We start from the raw sequence: 18,852 nt of genomic DNA on the forward strand, positions 1-18,852 counted from the left end.
CCATGTTAAGGAACAGGCCTGTACTTATAGTCATATGAAAACCTAGATCTGAAAGAATTCAAACCATAGAGATAAGAAGTCTTTGCTGAAACATCAAATCATAGAAGACTCAAGTAACATCTCAGACACTTGGTCTTTAAGATAATGTGCTCAGTGATTAATTGTCATTGCTTTTGTCCAGCTATAGGAATTCAGAACATGCAAGGGCATAGCATGCTTCTCTTTATTCAGGATTGTTACTTTTCCTGAAGGCATTTAACCAAATAACCCAGCTAGGAGCTTTATAACAGTACCAGCTGAAATTGCACTGTGCTCATGGGCTAATGAAAGAGAAATGAGCTTCCCTAGATAGAATCTCAAACTGCAACCATATTGTCCCAGAACAAAGCTCATCTGTATGGAAACTGAAAAACAAAACAGCCCAGTCTATTAGAGCTTCAGGAATTTTGCTGTTGTGCCTACTTGCATCTAATATGGTCATGGCTGAATGTTCCCAACTGTGCCTATTTTGATTTTCCTCAAATAATTCTCTCCCATGCACTGGTTTAACGATAATGTTCAGCTCACTTTTGACTGAAACCAACATTAAGGGGATTTATGTCTGTATTAAGCCTGACTATAAAACTTAATGAAATTTAAAATTTCTCTAACACTTGAAAAACTTACCAACAATGCATAGTCAGAAATTTGTTTGAAACCTTTCCCCTCTTTATACTCCTAAGATTCCTAGAGTTGTTTGTTTTTTCCCATCAACACAGTGCTCCTGATGGTGGAGTTCATACTTTCTCTCATCATTCTCTCCTTTTTGGAAACTCTAGAAGTTTCTCTAGTTACTGGAGCACTCTCCAGGCAAGAGGAAAGATCTAATGTGAGTAGTTAAGCTATACAAGTTTCACCACATCTCAAGCTATATCCTTTCCAACTCTGAGCAGCACTATCTTTTGGCTCGTTGTCACTTTCTAGCAGGACTGGAAGTTTTAAGACCTGATTATAAAAGGAACTGGTAACAATAATACTTCCTCATGGCTAGCAAAGTGCTTTCAACTAACACTGCCTCTCATTTTTTTCCCCCAAGAAAATATTGACTATCTTATTTTCTATTTACTTCCCCAAACCCTGTGGGGTACTATATTAAAGAGTAGAGGGAGCAGTCAGTCTGAGTAGCAGCAGTTATTCTTAGGTTCTTGACAGTACTTTTTGCCTGCCTGCCTTCATTATTTTCAATGGCCAGTGGATAGGCTGTACTAAGCTAGTCTGAGGCCGATCCACACATATAACTTTTTGTTGCTGTTGTTGTTTTGTATGTGTGTGTGTGTGTGTGTGTGTGTGTGTGAATTCTGAGTTTGAACTTAGACTCTGGGTGCTGTCCCTTAGCTTTATTTTTTTTACCCAAGACTAATGCTCTATCACTTGAGCCATGCTTCTGGAGATTTGTGTGTTAATTGGAGATGAGACTCACAGTCTTTTCTGTCCAGGTTTGCTTTGAATCATGATTCTCAGATCTCAGCTTCCTGAACAGACAGGATTACAGGTGTGAGCTACAAATGCCTAGCACCACTGGGTGCCTTGAGAGGCAGTCATTTCTTGGTACTGAATTTGTCAAAATTGCCTCTAAGACAGCTTCATTTTTATTTTTATTTTACAGTATGAAAATTGAATCTTAAACTACAAATGAAAACAATCCTCAACAGCAATAACAGCAAAAGACAGCTCCAAAACCTGGGCAGAAAGAGATTTATGTCTATTTCCACTAGTTACCACCTTACATACAGCATTTTCTCCTATGATGAATAGGAAATAAAAATCACAGTACCCTGTGAGCTTGTCACCATTATATTTTGTTATACCTATGATAGCAGATACGCTTAGATTTTTTTTCAGAATATTCCAGTGGGACTTTGTTATTAATGTATTGGTAAAGAATGAGGATGGTTATCATTTCACAAATGTATATTTTAATATTTCTATATTTTAAAGTTAGAATTCTAATATATTTAATAATTGCTTAGTGTTGTGATCTGAAAACTTGTGTCCCTTCATATATATGTTGAAATATAATTTTCATTGCACTAGTAATTAAGAAGTAAGGTGTAAATCTGGGCACTAGTGGCTCAGACCTATAATCCTAGCTACTCCAGAGGCTGAGATCTGAGGATCACAGTTCAAAACCAGTCCTGGTAGACAAATCCAAGAGTCTCTTATCTCTAATCAATTAACAAGTGGAAGTATAGCTCAAGTGGAGAACACCAGCCTTGAGCAAAACAAAACAACAACAAAAAACTAAGCAAGAGTACAAGGCCCTGCATTAAATCCCATACTGGCAAATGCACAGAAAGGCAGGTCTTTGGTTCTGATACTACAAGGGTAGAGCTCCTGTGAATGGGGTTAGCACCCTCAGGCAAGAGGCTTGAAAGAACTGATTTCCCCTTCTCCCATGGGACTTAGTGGGAAGTCATTGTCTGTGAGGAACTGGTCCTCACCCCATGTGCTGCCTCCACAAACTTGAATGTCCAGCCTTTGTGGCTGCAAGCTATTGATTTCTAAAAATCCTCCACTCAAAACTAGATGGGTCAAAGACTTAATAAGAATGGCCTATAGACACATGAAGAAATGCTTGACACCTCTGGCCATAAAAGAAATGCAAATCAAAACACCTCTGAGATTCCAGCTCACTCCAGTTAGAATGACCATGATCAAGAAATCTAATAACAACAGAAGCTGGTGGGGATGTGGCCAGGAGGGATCACTACTACACTGTTGGTGGGAGTGTAAGCTCATTCAACCACTATGGAAAGCAGTATGGCAGTTCCTCAAAAGACTAAACATAGAGCTCCCCTATGACCCAGCAATTCTGCTCCTTGGCATTTACCCAATCTTCCAGAAACAAGGACATACTAAAGCCACTAGCACAACCATGTTCACTGCAGCATTATTTACCATAGCAAAGATATGGAACCAACTCAAATGCCCCTCAGTAGATGATTGGATCACAAAGATGTGGTATTTATACACAATGGAATTCTATGCTGGCATCAGAAAGAATGACATTGCCCCATTTGTAAGGAAATGGAAAGACTTGGAAAAATCACATTAAGTGAAGTAAGCCAGACCCAAAGGAACATAGGCTCAATGGTTTCCCTCATTTGTAATAATTAGTACAAACCTAGGATTCTCTTAGCAGAGGACTACAATAGCTCAAAACCTAGATATGTAAGGCCATATAGGATGAGGCTAAATGAAAGGACCTCCAGGATATGGAAACAAGAGCTTTATCTTATGTGATTGTTGTTCTTAATCTACTATGTTATTTCTCTTCTCTTTTGTTGCCCTTTGGTTAATCTCATATTGTTACAGTATTTGACTTTCTGAAATAGGAAAAGGAAGGGGAAAATAAGATGATTGGGAGGGGGTGGAGGGAGGGAAATGGGGACAAAAACATGAGAGGGGGTGTCAGTGTGTGAGAAGTGATGCACCCTCTGTTTGGCAAATGTAACTGTGACCCCTCTATACATTATAGCAAGAAAATTATTTTGCTATAGCATCCCATACAAACTAAGAGACTTGGTTTTCTTATGTGCTTTAAGAATCCAAGATACTACTTTTAGAAAAAAGGGACACAGTACTTTGTTTACATGGTTGGAGTATTGGTTGGTGTAGTCTTTTTGCAGATGAATTCAGGAATGTCTATCAAGATGAAATGTGAATGGATCCCTTCACCCAGTGAGTCCCACCTCAAAGAATCTAACCTATAGCTACATTTGCACATGGATGAAAAAAATGTATGCACACAGATATCTGCACAGCCATGATTACAATAGTGAAAACTGGAAGCAACTCGACTCTCTAAATTGGGGATGAATTAGGTAAATTATAGTGCATTCACAAGATGCTGAAAAATCTGTACCTCTGGCCCAAAATAAATTCACTGTAGAATGAATTCTACAGTGAATTTTCTGACAAGCTATTAAATTAAACAAAATAGAGCTTTTTTGTGACTAAGTGTCTGGAGGTCTGGGGTAGAAAGAAGACATGTTTCTCAACGCATAAGCTTTGTAGTTTAAAATTTTTGTAATAATAATAACAAGTAGCATATATGGACTGCTTGTTTTGTGCAAAAGACACTTTCATATGCTTTGTATGCATTAGCTTATTTTTTTGCTGTTGTTAAATAGACATGATTTTTATTATCACTCCCACTTTATAAGCAGAGACACTGAGGCACAGAGAGTTTGAATGCTTGCCCAAGATTATATAAATGATGAAAGGTTAAAAGCAAGGATTTTGGCCAGCAAACTAATCAATCTTGATGTTTTGCATGAAAAATCATAGCAATTACATCCTAAAATATGCATTGTTTAAAAGAGAAACATACATGTCTAGAAAATATAAAAGATTAATTTACTTCTCCGAGCACCAATGAGTCCATGTAGATAAATGAGCTAATAATTTAACTACTTACACCAAGACACACATTGCTAAAGATCCTAGAAATGTATCTCATACTTTGTATGGTCAATTTTTAATGGCAGATTTTATTTAGTGAATTCTCTTATGCAAGCTTGATATAACTTGAAAAAGGGACAACAGGGTTCAATTCATTTCTTTGTTGTCTGTTGATTATGTTGTTCCTTATAGAAGTAGGGTTTTAAAAATATGATGGAAGGGGTGGCTGATCAAGATGCCTTGTTCAGATAAGTGGATATGTTAAATTAAAACCCCTTTGTACAACTCTTTGAAGATCATAAAAGTCACAATCTATTAAGATAATTTTGATGATTGCATTACTGAAAAGATGGTCTTGAAGATCTTGTCCTTCTTTTCTTTTTTAATAATTTTTTATTGTGATTAATAGAAGGGTTACATTATATTCACCAGATAGAAGGTACATAACTTCACAAACATTGATACTCTTTCTCATGATTGCCTTTCTTTTCTTTTCTTTTCTTTTCTTCTTTTCTTTCTCCTTCCTCTTCCTCTTTCGCTTCCCCTTCCCTTTCCTCTTCCATTCCCTTCCCCTCCTCCTCTCCTCCCTTCCCCTCCTATTTCCTTCCCTTTCTTTTTCCCTCTCCTTTCCTTTCCCTCCTTTTCTCCTCTCCCCTTCCCTCCCCTCCTCTCCTCTCCCCTCCTTTCCTTTCCTCTTTCCTTTCTTTTCCTTTTTAGCATTATCTGATGCCTTTTAGGTTTCTGGATAGAACCTGAACTCATTGGCAGAGAATTTTGCATCTAGAATGTTTCCCAAAGACACCCGTGTTTAACGCTCCTAGTGCTATTGAGGAGTGGTGAAAACCATTAAGAGATGGGGCCTCATGGGGACTTTTAGGTTATTGTGGATGTGCCCCTGAAGGGAATTATGGAACTCTGATTGTTCCCCTTTCCTCTCACTTCTGGGCTATGAGGTAAACAGCTTTATTCTACCAAGAGCTCCCTACCATGGGTGGTCTCTCCACAGCCTGAAACACAATGGGGATGACTGACTGCAGAGGAAAACCTGCTGAACTGTAGGCTGAGAGAGACTTCTCTTATGTTTAAGTCAATTATCTTGGGTATTTTGTTACAGCAACATAAAGCTACCAACACTTATACTCATCTCTGATGCCCACTCTTCACGGCAAATAGTTTGAGAGTGCACGAACCTGTGATTTCTTTCAAAATGCTCCACCAACCTTCTTGTTATGCCAGTGACAAAGTCTCTGTGTAGGGATTCCATGGCTTTAACACCTCCCTGAACATGTTAATCCTTCTTTTTCTGACAGAGTGAGACTGGTAGGCAGAAACATCCCCGCTTCAGTGGCTTTCATGACATTTACTTTGAGTTATGTCAAGGATATTAATTGTTTTGCCATTTGAAATAGTGATTTATAGTTTCCCTTTCAAATACATCTATTTAATGTTAAGAGAGTGGTTCAATTTAGACAAATAATACTACTAGTCCTTGAAAATTTAAAAGGTGTGTGGTAACAGGTGGATGTTCGGGAATCACTGGAAAACAATAGTGGTAAAATTTGTGGCTTTGACTTTTTCAGTAGAGTCAACTTTAAAAATTGGCCCCAGAATTAAAGATCTATTCAGGAGATTTGAGGAAGTAATTGGGATCCTTTCTTCCCTCAAGTATTGACATCATGGCTTCAGTCTTTTTCATTCTGTAGACTGTTGGTCATTCATTCATTCCTTCAGTTAATTGTCTACTTATTTCTTTCACCAAGTAAATATTTATTGAGCAACTTAATACAAATCAACTATTTGTCAGGTACTACACCATGGCAAGTTATTGGAGGGAAGATGTCTCTGGCTAGGGTATTTTATTAGCCCTCCTGAGTCAATATGCAATGTTTAATGTACTCTTTGGTTATTAATCAACAATAGTGCCTAGCACAGAATCACCTGGAAGATTTTAGGCATATAAATGTTTAAAGCAACCTTTTAGAAACAGAATAGAGATCTTCTCAGGGACAAGAGATAGGTTCACAAGCCACTAATTCCTATATGTAAAAGTAAAAATATGTCTCTTTCCTTTCTTATCCATGTTATATGAAATGGGTCCAACCCTTATCTCTGTCTCCTTATCCTTCTACTCTCACCATAGGAACAAAACCTTCCATTTGGGAGATGTCACAAGCCATGTTGTCCTCAAAGAACCTGGCCACTGATCTCTGTCCTATACAAGGAAATCTCAAAACAGGAGGAACGACTCGAACAAAACCAAAAGTAAATAGAAAACAAGCCATCCTCATGACTAGTGGAAAATTATGGGAGCATGGCTCACTCTCACACCTAAATAAAAGGGCCTATTCCTTCCTCTGACTACGAATGGGGATGGTGGAGCCTAACCCTTCTCTGTCCTCTATCCCCTTCTCCATTCCCTCCGGCTCTTCTTCTGAAGACCACCCACCCCAATTAATCATTTGCCTGAGTGCTTGTTTGCTCTACCTACATCTCACTTTTTACTTCCATTGTTATAAGGATAAAATTTCCCTTTCCTTCTGTCATCCCAGTTTTAATTTAATTGATCTGAGGTGGGCTGGTTAATAAAAAAGACAAAACCGAACAAGAAAACAATTGCTAGTGATTATGCCATCCAGCCCAAGGCTGGGGACTCCTGTTCCAGCTCCTTGGTTGCTAGCGCCCATTAGGGCCCCAATTGTGGGTGTGGGGCAGTTGCACATCTGTTAGCAATGGAGATTATCACACCCCATCCTTGACTGACCAAATCTGTGTTCTAACAGGATGCTCAGGCATATTGGCCCTTTTATTTGTAAAATCAGTACTTAGTTTGCTTTTTCTCTCTCTTCCTCTGGAGATTCCATAATCTCCCTGTTACAATCCTTCATCTTTCCCTACTCTCTCAGGGGGAAAGTGAATTTTTAAAAATTGTAATTAATAGAAGGGAAACATTATATTCACCAGATAAAAGGTGCATTACTTCACAAACACTAATACCCCTTCTCATGTTTTTGTCCCCAGTTCCCTCTCCCCACCCCCATCCCTTCATCTTGTTTTCCTCCTTCCCTACCCTATTTCAAATAAATACATGTACAATATACCAGGTAACAAAGTAAGATACTGTAACAATATGAGAATAACCAAGGGACAACAAAAGAGATGAGAAATAACATAGTATATTAAGAACAACAATCACACATTATATGGCTCTTGTGGGAAAGTAAATTTGACAAGCTTTTCTTTTCTTTTCTGCTCTTAGGCTTGAACACTGGGCCTGGGCGCTGCCCCTGAGCTCTTCAGCTCAAGTCTAGCGTTCTACCACTTTTGAGCCACAATGCCACTTCCACTTTTCTGGAGGTTAATTGGAGATGAGTCTCACAGACTTTCATGACTGGGCTGGCTTTGAACCACTATCCTCATATCTCAGCTTCCTGACTAGCTAGGATTACAGGTGTTATCCACCAGTGTCTGGCTGACAAGCTTTTCTCAGGGTAATTAAATCCAGTAGATTGTCCTTCCCAATATCATTTACTTTAAAAGAAGAGGATGGACACTGGATGAAACTAAGAACTTAATCTTTAATAATAAAGACAAAAAGGTAGTGGGTTGAGAGCCTTAAGACTTGTTGGCATGTCTCACTTCTGTCAGTTCTAAGAGCCAAGATGTCAGTCTTTTTATTCCATAGGAGACACCTGATAAACCCCAAAAAACAAGATAGTGCATGACTGCTATGAATAATGTTATTAGATTTACTATTGCTTCTGGCAGATGAGGGTTCAATGCTACAAAACACAAGAGTAAAAGTGCAGAACAAAGGGTTTCCTGATATTAAATATAAACTTTGATGAATATTAAGGCCTGAATTATTTGTGCCTCCTGTTACTTAAAATAATGTTTGTGTCAATGCTTCAAAAATTAGAGACAAACAAAATGCCAAATTTCATTAATAGCCACAGGAGTTAAAGCATTCCTTTTAAAATGTGTCTAGATCTCAGTACATCTTTTTCTCCCTGCTCTTGAGAGGATGTATGTTTTCTGAACTCTTAACAGATGATATAGACAAACTAAAGTTTACAACATACTGAGCTGTAACTTAGATTTAGCAAAATTCAAGTGCACACAAGTACCCAGAGCGCTCTGCGATTCTGTGATTACTTGGCTCAAACTTGACCTGTATATGAGTGTCTATGAATACTGTCTGAAGCAGATCTGAGCTCACTACCTATTCCACAGAGGTGACTGCCCCAGAGCTGATCAATTCTCCCAGTGTTGTATTCCCTCTGCTGCCTTGTCCCATTTCCCAGTGGTCTTTGGTGGTGAGGTTTGCCTGTGCCCACGTGGCAAAGCTCACCTTGAAAGTGTTGCATAAAAGCCATGAGGACACAGTGCTTCTTTTGTAACTGGATTTTTCACCTCTCATGAAGTTACATTCCTACTTGCCTTGAATTAAATTTATGTCTTATGAGGGGCGTGGGAGAAAAGGCATGGAGTAGTGCTGCACTTTATTATCCACTATAAAAGGGGGGGGGGTCATTGGCTAATCTGAGGATGATGAGCAATGAGAAGTGTGGACTGTGGGTTTTAGAAGGCAGTGGAATTTCATCTTGATGACTCCATGAAAGCGGAAGGCCAGCAATCATTCGGTGGGACCACAGAGGTGCTCTCCTCATGTCAGGAAAAAAGCCTGGAGCTGGGTTTGCTCTGGCGGAACATGGATGAAGGTAAGCTGAAGAGGCCCGGTGGAGCGGCTCCATAGGCAATTTCTGTCTAATGTTCACAGCTCCACAAAGACTGAGTGTGCTGTCAAAACCGTACATAGCTAGCACATAAATTATTGCAAGGAAAAGCAGAGGCACGGCTCTGGGAGAGGACTCTAAAGATGATGTAGCAGCCTGGGCCTCAATGTGTGTGGTCAAGGTGATGAGGTACAAGTCAATTTGGGGTCTCCTTTTGACTAGGTGTTGTCTGATGGATGAACTGGAGACATGCTCAAGGTGGCTGCAGCCTGGTTCCATCTGTGCTGTTCTCTCTGCCTTTGAAGGGCATGGGAGGTCAGGAACACTACCTTTGAGTCCCAGTGTCCTGAGAGAGATGGAGACACTAGTTCATGACTTTCCCTCTCTCTGCTGGCTGATTACACAACTGCATCTTCGTTTTTTCAACCCCCACCCCCCGATAGCCGAGTCACTTCATTGAAGGGACTGTTCTGTCTGGGATATCATTTACTGGATTTTTAAGCACATCTTATCCAATAGTTTTATTCTCCCATCAAAAACACAGCTATAGGGCTAACAGATTTGACACAAGGACCTACATGTTATAGGTGAACCACCTATGTATCTAACTCAGCCCAAATTCTTCTCATTTGAGTCTCATCCCAGTTTGGGGGGAACTGAGTATCATTAACACTCATCCTGCAGATAAGAAAATGGATGGGAGCTCCAGGAGGTTACAAGATTTTCAGCTCAAGGTTTTCAGCTAGAACTGATTGGATTGGTACTAAAAATGAGAACATCTGATACAGGCACCTTCTGTCTTCTCTGCACGGTGTGACATTTGCAGCATCTGCTGATGTAAAAGGGTAAAGAGAAAAATGTATGGCAAGCACCTAGCTCAGCCCAGAACCCTAAGTCCTGAAAGGAACATCAAGACCTAAAATACATCAAAGAGCACTGAGACTGGGGTGCTCCAGAGGAGAGGAGGAGCTCAGGGCTTTGGGTTTCCATCTACTTTCACTCCCCTAATGAATCAAACACAAAAACTGGCCAGCCATTTTCTCACTGGTTTCTGTTTGCTTTGAAGAATTAAGCTCTGTGTTTTGGTGGTGGTGTACGATAAGCTTGCTAAGAAGGGAAGATGAAAAGAGAGGACCATGACCCTGGGAGATGAGTGAAAAGAAAGCTCCCCAAGAGCATGGCAATTATCTTCCTGTTTACAGCTGTGTGTGTGTGTGTGTGTGTGTGTGTGTGTGTGTGTGTGTGTGTGTGTGTGTGTGTGTTGGGGGGGGGAGCTAAGTGTCTCAGGACCCTTTCATGAAATTGAGTGTTACTTTTAAACGAGGTCAGTATTCCCTGCTAATGTGAAATGTGGCCAAAAGGCAGAAGGAGGGGAAGAACGGATCCCCAACTGTTCTGAAGAGAGATTAAATGCACGTCTGTTTCCTTTCACAGCTATTCATCATTTTAATTGGTTTTGAAGCCAGAAAACTTTGACAGCATTTGTGATGGGAATCCAACTTCATAATTCATAAACTATGGAAAAGTGATCACAGGCTTCATTTGGAGGCTGTGCACATACCTTATTAAGTTGCTACACGATGGAACACTGGTAGCCACATTAATCACACAACCCTCTGTGCATAGGGTTCCCTGATCTCTTGGGAAGGCAGTGTTCTCTTTTAGATCTTCTGCAGATGACATTCCTCTGACTCGTGGCATCCCTTGGCACCTCTGCTGCTACTGTGGTTCTAGGCAGCTTTGGAAATCAGGAGAAGGCCTCCTTGGAACCCCTTGTCTTGTCACCCTGCAACCCTCTTGCCTCAGCAGCTCCCCATCTGAGACTATCTTAGCATCTTCCTTGGCTTTCCTTAGCCTCAAGTGGTGACCTTGTTGGAATCGCAAAGGTCAGATGTTAGTGGCTCCTTTTCTACTCTGTACTTCTCTCAGTATCTAATCACCAGTGTGTTTCACTGGGCATGAAAAAAAATCTGTGTCGTGTGTGTGTGTGTGTGTGTATGTGTGTGTGTGAGAGAGAGACAGAGAGAGAGAGAAAGAGAGAGAGAGAGAGAAAAAGAGAGAGAGACAGATAGACAGACAGATACAGAGAGACAGAGAGACAGAGAGTGAGAAAGAATGGGATAGAGAGAGAACTGTTTCAATCCAAATTTGCATTTTGTTTCAACATTTGACTTCCTCCCCTAGAAGGTTTAGGCCCAAGTTTTACACCCTACTTGCACATCCAAAACTGTTCTTACAATCAATTTTTATGATAGTTCAATGGGTTAGATAATAAATATTTTATGCTTTTATAACTTTTCTGGTCCTTGGCATAATGACATTGGACTGATATCTGTCTTAGGACTGGAAAAACAGTCATAAATGTCTATGGCTGTGTTCCCATAATGCCTTATTTATAGCTGGATGTAGTACTTCATGCCTATAGTTCCAGAAGTCAGGAAGCTGAGCTGGGTAGATTTTGAGTTTGAGCCCAGCTTTGGTTAAAGAATGAGATCCTTCCTCAGAACATCAGGGAAACAATGAACCAAGAAACGAAGGCACAAATGAATCAACCACCCAAAAGACAAAATGAAACAGAAAATTCACCTCAAACACAAATCAATTCCCCCTAAGAATTCTTTAGAGAGAGAAAGAAATAAAGAAAAAGGAAAAAAGAAGAAAAGGAAAAGGAAAAGACAATGGAAAGTCTGTAGTCTACAGAACTTTGCTTTTACAGATTGAATCTTCCTAAAAGATATTGAACCTGTAACACTAAAATGGAAGCCCCAAACATTCCACACCCCTAGTGAATTAGACTTTGTTTGAAAACAAGGTCTTTGTAGATATACACCAGTAAAGATAGGATTTTATTGGTTTTGAATGGACCCTGGTAGTCTCATAAGATTGACTGGTGTTCTCATAAGAATGTCATGTTCTTATGAGAATACACGCAGACACAGGACACACCATAGCTCATGCCTGTAATCCTAGCTACTACTCAGGTGGGTAGGACCTCAGAATTGAAGTTCAAAGCCAGCCCAGCCCAGAAACAGAAAGTCTGTGAGACTGCTTTCTCCAATTACCCACTAATAAGCCAGACGTAGAGCTGTGTGGCTGAAGTGATAGAAGACGAGGAGCCTTGAGCAAAAATGCTGAGGGATAGAACCCATGCCCTGAGCTCCTGGTCACTGTAAAAGTATCAAGAATGTGGACTGGGTCTTTTGCCTATATTACTGTGCATACAGTAGGCTCAGTGAATGTGGTGAATGAACAAACTGGAGGAATTGGTTCTGTTATTTTGCTGATTCCAGTATCATATGACATTTTGCGGTAGTTTGCTCATGTGCTTTTCTTTCTTTCTTTCTTTCTTTCTTTCTTTCTTTCTTTCTTTCTTTCTTTCTTTCTTTCTTTCTTTCTGTTTCCTTCCTTCCTTCCTTCCTTCCTTCCTTCCTTCCTTCCTTCCTTCCTTCCTTCCTTCTTCCTTCCTTCCCTCCCCCCTCTTTGTTTTTAGTGCCAATACTGGGGCTTGATCTCAGTTTCCTGAGTAGCTAGGATTACAGGGGTGAGCCACTGGCATCTGGCTTGTCCCCCCATTTTTAACATCAAAATGTTATCTTCCATTTCTTTTGGGGTGGGGGTTAGGGGATGGGATTTCACTATGTAGCTAAAGATTCCCTTGGATTTTATGATTCTTCAACCTTAGCCTCCCGAATGCTGGAATTATAAACTTGAGCTGCTAAATCTGGGTCAGATCTCCTTCCTACAGCTGTCAGCATCATATCACTTTTATTTATACTATGCTCAACTATGACTGTGTTTTTATGCAGGATTATTTGCATATTTTAATTGCATTTTTTGCTGTTGTTATTTTAGAAAAAAAGTGGAAAATGAAGATGAACTATGCTGACACTAGAGATAAAAAGAGGACGCATAAACTTAATACAATTGAAACAAGATAGAAATTATAAGGTATGCTGCAAGCTCTAAATCTTCAACCTTAATCAAATATTCATTGGACTCAACTCAGCAGCATTCACTTGCCATAGGAAAGGGGAAAAATTTAAAAATATTCTTCTTTTTGAAGACAAATCATCAAAAATTACATCTATGAGTTGAAGCATAATAGGGATTGTATAATCATGATAATTTTAACTTTTTAAAGCTTTCTGGGAACATAATCTTAACTTTAGAAATGCATACTTGATGTTCAAATTTGTGAGCTGCATATATTCTCAAACTTCAAGTATAATCAGCATTTTATGTGAAATTTATTTCATTTAAAGAAAATCTCAAGATTTATTTACTTACAAATAGCTTATAAAACTTAGATATAAAAGTTGAGGGACAACCATTTCTAAGGAAATGGAAAGACTTAGAAAAAAATCATACTAAATGAAGTAAGCCAGACTCAAAGAAACATAGGCTCAATGGTTTCCCTCATTTATTATAATCAGTAGAAACCTTGGGCTCTCCTAGCAGAGATTTACAATAGAACAAAACCTAGATACATAAGGCCATATGGTATGACACTAAATGTAAGGACCTCTAGGATATAGAAACAAAAGCCATATAATGAGTGATTGTTGTCCTTAATGTACTATGTTATCTGTCAACTCTTTTGCTGTCCCTTGGTTATCTCATATTGCTACAGTATTTCACATTGTTATCTGATATATTGTACATATGCATATTTGATTATTTGAAATCGGATAGGGAAGTGGGGAAAACAAGATGAGGGGCAGGGGTAGGGGGAGAGAAATGGGGACCAAGACATGAGAAAGGGTATCAATGTTTGTGAAGTAATGCACCTTCTATCTGGTGAATATGATGTAACCCTTCTATTAATTACAATAAAAATATATGGGGAAAAAGTTGAGGGACAAAAGAAAGAATGAATTAGCTTGACATATAACTTGGAATAAAACTGGACAGGTGACCCTTAGGATAACAGAGTATATGACTGGAGCACTTATCTATTGTTGAGGATGGATAGACAACCAAAGAAGAACAGACAAGTGACTCACATCCAGACCAATGCTCATAAATGAGAGTGATTTTCTCAGAGAAGCATTTTCTCTACCCCAGAAGCAACTAGTCTTTTTCTAGCCTCTCTGAACTCTGGAACAAGTCATGTTTTTCTTTCTTTCTTTCTTTCTTTCTTTCTTTCTTTCTTTCTTTCTTTCTTTCTTTCTTTCTATCTTTCTTTCTTTCTTTCTTTCTTTCTTTCTTTCTTTCTTTCTTTCTTTCTTTCTATCTTTCTTCCCTTCTTTCCTTCCTTTTTTCTTTCTTTCTTCCTTTCTTTTTTGTTGGTCTTGGGTCTTGAACAGAGGGCCTGGATACTGTCTCTGAGCTTCTTTTACTCAAGGTTAGCACTCTACCACTTGAGCCACAGCACCACTTCTGGCTTTTTCTGTGAATGTGGTACTGAAGAATCAAACCCAGGACTTCATGCATACTAAGCAAGCATTCTATCACTAGGCCACATTCCAAGCCCACGAGGCATATTTTCTACAAGTAGCTTTTCATATTATCCAGCAAGCCCAAGATAGAGGAAATCTTAACTCCACACAAAAACTTGTGTGTGAATGTAAATGGAAAGCTTATTTTATGTAATTTTTCCTTATTGTCTTACCAAGCCTTGAGCTTGTAAGACAAGAACTGTACTTCTTGACCTATACCCCTAACCCTAAATTTTACTGTGAATTGCCCCCAACTTGAAGTCATCCAATGTTCCACAGCTGGAGATTAAGTAAACAAAATGTCATAGAGCCTTCAGTAAAGCACAATAGAGCAAGGCAAAAGAAAACACTATTGACATGCACAACCCCATGGCTGGAACATAAATGTTTAAAGTAAGCACGATTCTAAAGGCTATCTACCGTATGATCCCATTTATAGGACAATTTAAAACAGACTCAAGTGTAGGGCAGGAAGGCAGATCTGGGGGGCTTGACTATGAGGGGAGCATGAGGAAACTTTGAGGGGAGGGTGATGAGAATGCTCTAATCTCTTGATTGTGGTGTTTACATGATTTTATGTGTATGACAAGATTCAAAGAATAGTGCACAAAACAGCAAATTTTACTTCTATAAAGATAAAGAGAAATGAATTCTATTGACTACCAGACCAGAGTAAGTATACACGACAATAAGTTAAAGTACTCTCATCCTGGGAGAGAATTTCTCATGATTTCTAATTGGAACTTAGGAATGCATTCTCTCTCTCTCTCTCTCTCTCTCTCTCTCTCTCTCTCTCTCTCTCTCTCTCTCTCTGTCTCTGTCTCTGTCTCTCTCTGTGTCTGTGTCTCTGTGTCTCTGTCTCTCTCTGTCTGTCTCTCTCTCTCTCTCTCTCTCTCTCTCTCTCTCTCTCTCTCTCTCTCTCTCTCTCTCTCTCTCTCTCTCTCTCTCCCCTTCTTTTTTTCCCACACCTGGGACTTGAACTCACCTGAGCATTGTCCCGGAGTTTCTTTTGCTGAAGGCTAGCACTTGAACCACAGCATCACTTCTGCCTATTTCTGCTTATGTGGTACTGAGATATTGAATCCAGTGCTTCATGCATGTTAGGCAAGCACTCTACCACTAAGCCACATTCCCAGACCTCTTTTTCTATCTGGTTTGTCTAAATAACTTTTTTTTAAAAAGCTAGACAAAATTGATACCTGGAGATCATGAATTCTCTGGTTTGGTTAGTAGACTATTGAGGGGCTTGTGCCTATGGGTGTTTTTATGGCTTGAAATCTCATCACAGGAATGGAATCCTTAGTTTCTTTCTGGGTCATATTCTCTCATTTCCAGAATTCCATTTAAGAATAATACAAGTACCCCGGGAGCTACAGAAAAGTGCTGGTAGGTCAGTGTTGGATTTCCTGGCATGGATGATCTGACAGGCCAGAACTTTAGTCTTTCTCAGGACTTTTTGAGAACATAGCTCATGCTTTGAGAGAGAGCTGGTCTAAGTTTTGCCTTTTGTTTCTTGCTAGTAGTTCATTGCTCAGCATTTTTAGTTAAAGCTTGGCTGACAAGGAAGGCCCCCTTTAATCCATGGACATTTCTGGTTAATCACAGCAATGGACAATGCAGTTTCTATCCTTTTTTTTTTTGCCAGTCCTGGGCTTGGGCTCAGAGCCTGAGCACTGTCCCTGGATTTTCTCAAGGCTAGGGCTCTACCACTTGAGCCACAACACCACTTCTGGCTTTTTGCTATGTATGTGGTACCGAGGAATCGAACCCAGGTCTTTGTGCATGCTAGGCAAGCATTCTACCACTAGGCTATCCTTAAATCCACTAACAAGCAAATGTTCACTCAACTCTCATTAATCTCACTATTTAAGAGTTCTTTTCAAAATCATGTATTTTATTTGCTCATTATAGAAATTTCAAGTCAGCAAAGGAAAATAGGGATCTATTGCCCTCAGCTCCAATTCTACTTTTTCCCTCTGATTTATTTATTTTTGTTTACATACATTATTTGTGCAAGGGAGATGCATTGTGATATTTTGTGCATATAATGTACTTTGATCAAATTTACCCCCTCTCTTTCTTTACTATACTTCTTCCTTTTTTTATAATTTAAATAAATGTCTGCATTTTTTTCCGAACTTAAAAAGGTTGTATATGGGAGTTTACAATTTTACATGTCCATTTAAGTGGCCCGTGCTTCTATAATAATAGAATATTATTATTGTTGTTGTTATAGTTATTATTTTCTTTTGTGTGTGCTGGTCTTGGGGCTTGAATTTAGAGCTTGGGTGCTGTCCTGAGTGTTTTTTTTTTTTTTTTTGCTCAAGGCAAATGTTTTGCTATTTGAGCCACAGTTTCACTTCCGGCTTTTTTGATAGATAATTAAGGAAGTGTCTCACGGATGTCCTTGCTTGGGCTGGCTTTGAACTGCTCTTCTCAGATCTTAGTCTCCTGAGTAGCTAGGATTTTCAGTGTGGGCCACCAGAACTGAACTTCTTTTACAGTTTTAAGAGCTTCATCATTCTATTTTTATGTATACATTTAAAGGACTTTGACAGAATATATCATCTAGACAAAAAAATCAACAAAATAACTTCAGAGTGACACTACAGAGCAAATGGATTTGCTAGACATCTATTGTCTCCTATTTTAGGACATAAAGCAAGTCGTAACTAATAACTTCCTGGAATTTTTTTCTGATCAGACCACAATGGTATAAAACTAGAAATCAATAGCAAGAGAAACTATAGAAAATATACAAACACATGAAAACAGAACAATATACTTTTAAGGTCTGAACTCAGTGCCTTGCATTCTTTCTTAGCTATCATGCTTATGGCTGATACACTTGAGTCAAACACTAGCTTAACTTTCTGCTGGTTGATTGGAGCTGCGGACTCACAAACTTTTCTGCCTAGGCTGGCTTCACACTGAGATTGTCCAGGTCTGAGTTTCCTGTAGTTAGAATTATAGAGGTGAGCCACACATGAGCCGCCAGCGTCTGACCGAACAATGTATTTTCAAATGATTTTATGGCTTATTGAAAAATCGAGGGTAATAAAGGTTTCAGAATCAAACAAAAAGGCAAACAACTTTGAGAACCTTTGGATCACAGCAAATACGATGTTAAGAGGAATGGATGTAGCTATGAGTGACTACATTAAGAAATCAGACACTTCAAATTAATAACCTAATGATGCATCTTAAGTTCTTAGAAAAAGAACAGTAACAAGCCAAACAGAAAAAAAATGTAGATGGAAAGAAATAACAAAGATCAGGGCAGAAATCAATAAAATGGAAACTGAAAGAGAACAATACAAATCAATGAAACAGAATTGGTTCTTTGAAAAGCCAAACTAACCATAAGAAAAAGGGAAATTATCCAGATTAGAGACAATAAAGAAACTATCACAACTAATATCAATCAAATGCAGAGAATTGTTAAATATTACAAAAACTTATGTTCTGATAAATTGAATAAATTTAGAAATCGATACATTTCCAGATACATATGATCTACAAAAATGAATCGATAGAAATCATCCAGACAGATCTGTAATAAGCAATGAGACTGAAGCAGTATTGCCTCCCAACAATATGGAGCCCAAGAATGGGATAAATTTCACTCCCAAATTCTACCAGACCCTGCTGGAAAAACCAACATTGATGTTCCTCAAACTATTCTATAAAATAGAAAGGGAAGAAATACTACTTCAACTCATTCTATAAAGGTAATATATTCGGATAAACTAGATAAAGACACCATAGAAAATGAAAGTTATAGATCAATTTCTTTGATGAACACAGACATAAAAATCTCAATAGAATTATTGTAGACTGCATTCAACAACACAGTAAAAGAATCATGTAGCATGGTCAAGTTGATGTCAATTTAGGAATGTAAGAATTGATCAATATATGCAAATAATTATATGCTGTAATACAGTATATAAAGAAAATGCAGGATGAAAGTCATATGACTATCTCAATAATTTCAGAAAAAAACAATACGAGCTTTTCTTTTCTTTTTCTTTTTCTTCTCTTCTGTTTTTTTTTCAGCCCTCATTTACAAGGGTGTTGAATGGTTTGAATGTTTGACATCCTCTCATTTTTATTTTCCTTTTCTTTGAGATCAAAATGAGAAAAGGAATGCCTGGGAACTGTATAAATTATCCAGAGAATACTTTGATGATGTTTCTCATGATTAAAATTGTGTATACCTTTTGACCAAGACATTT

The 18,852-nt window shown here is 38.7% G+C and overlaps 1 protein-coding gene across 1 annotated transcript in view; it reads right to left on the reverse strand.

Annotated features, from left to right (window-relative positions):
• Positions 1–18,852, reverse strand: part of Pcsk2 (proprotein convertase subtilisin/kexin type 2) — a 250,074-nt gene that overhangs the window by 49,923 nt on the left and 181,299 nt on the right. The window lies entirely within an intron of this gene.

The sequence above is a fragment of the Megascapheus bottae genome, chromosome 18 (genome assembly GCF_031878675.1).
Source record: "Megascapheus bottae isolate mThoBot1 chromosome 18, mThoBot2.hap1, whole genome shotgun sequence".
In the NCBI taxonomy this organism is placed as follows: Eukaryota; Metazoa; Chordata; class Mammalia; order Rodentia; family Geomyidae; genus Megascapheus; species Megascapheus bottae.